Below are 1,419 nucleotides of genomic sequence, written 5' to 3'. Positions count from 1 at the left end.
ACAAAATACAGAGATATTAAAAATTGATTGTTTATGTTTCCAAAATTATTTTTCTCAACTAATCAAGAAGCAGAGCTTCAGATGCTAATCTCCTGTGGTCAAGTGCGCAAAAGTTTTGTGTGATATAGAATGAATCACATTTTCTGAATTTTAAGGCTTTATGAAATTTTCTGGCTAGAAATGTACTGTATTTTGCAAGTAAACTTTCCTTGGTTTTCTCCATTTGGTTTGTTTAAGCATCTTTTGGAAAATATAAATTTTCTAGATTGGGGCACACAGAGGGGCTAAGAGAGTGGTGTATTCAGACAGGGCTTGGAAGATCCATGACCCACTCTGCCTCCTTGCACTACCTTGCTCTATACAGCTTTTCTATTTGTTTTCCTTACAGTTTTATCTTAATAACAAGCTAGTAGATGAAAAACTATAAGTATCCTAGGGCTCATGATCAGTGAACAAAGATTTGAAAAACACAACCAATATCATGTTATGACCTGATCAAAAAAATCATCCATCCAAAGCACCAACCAACTATGGTGAACTCATTGCCTTAGGGTACAAAGACTGTCTCCCAAATGGTGATAAAGGAAGAAGGAAAAGTCTATTTGCCTTGTTTTTAAGATATAAAGCAAATAGAGTGAAGCTCAGCACTGTAGTTATGGCTTTTTCTCCTTAGGTTACAAAGGAAATAAGCAAGAAAGACCAGTATAGCATAGCATGGGGCCCAGACAGCAGTAACTGAATATGCTCATGAAAGCAACATTGATGTTTCAGATTGGTCAGTTGACTGAAAATCTCATTAATTTTGTAATAACTGATATAGTTCCAGGAGTAAAAGTATTGATAATTCTGATACACAGTCAGTGCAAAACAATATATCAAGATTTGCTTTTAGAATTATATGTGAATATAATTTCCCCTTTACAGCACAGATATATGCTGCAGGATTTGACTCATCAAAAAACACCTTTCTGGGGAAGAAGAGTGGCATATTGAAGGTGTCAGATGGGCAGAGGATAATGTTGTTGTGGCATACTCCAGAAGGCCTTTTCTGCCTCCTGTAGTGAAAAATTCAGTTTTAAGACAGAAAATCAATGCAGTGTTACCTCAGAACCCTATAGAATTCAAAGCACTAGCATTTCCTAGTATAAACAGGAAAGATGTCGATGAAAATAGCCACGGGTATTCCTAAACTGTAGCCATATGTGTTGTTACCATAATGGGGGAAACAGAAAAACATGAGGGAAAACATCATAAATGTCCCATGTGTAAGTCTGTTGGTTCCTACATCCTTCTGTGGCTTGGATTTGAAGCTAGATTTTGTGTGGATCCTGGCCCTCCAACTTATGTATGTAGCATCTGTGGTTATGGGAGTTCAGAAAAAATAACCTCCTCTGAATCCCAGACCCCACTTCTTCGTGG

At 37.1% G+C, this 1,419-nt stretch overlaps 1 pseudogene; it reads left to right on the top strand.

The window, feature by feature from the left end:
* Window positions 1-481: 481 nt before the first annotated feature.
* On the top strand, window positions 482-1,061 carry LOC122426619 (annotated as a pseudogene).
* Window positions 1,062-1,419: the final 358 nt, after the last annotated feature.

This window comes from Cervus canadensis, chromosome 2, assembly GCF_019320065.1.
Source record: "Cervus canadensis isolate Bull #8, Minnesota chromosome 2, ASM1932006v1, whole genome shotgun sequence".
NCBI lineage: Eukaryota > Metazoa > Chordata > Mammalia > Artiodactyla > Cervidae > Cervus > Cervus canadensis.
Note: the sequence above shows the minus strand (reverse complement) of the source record. Positions and strands in the feature narration are given on the sequence as shown.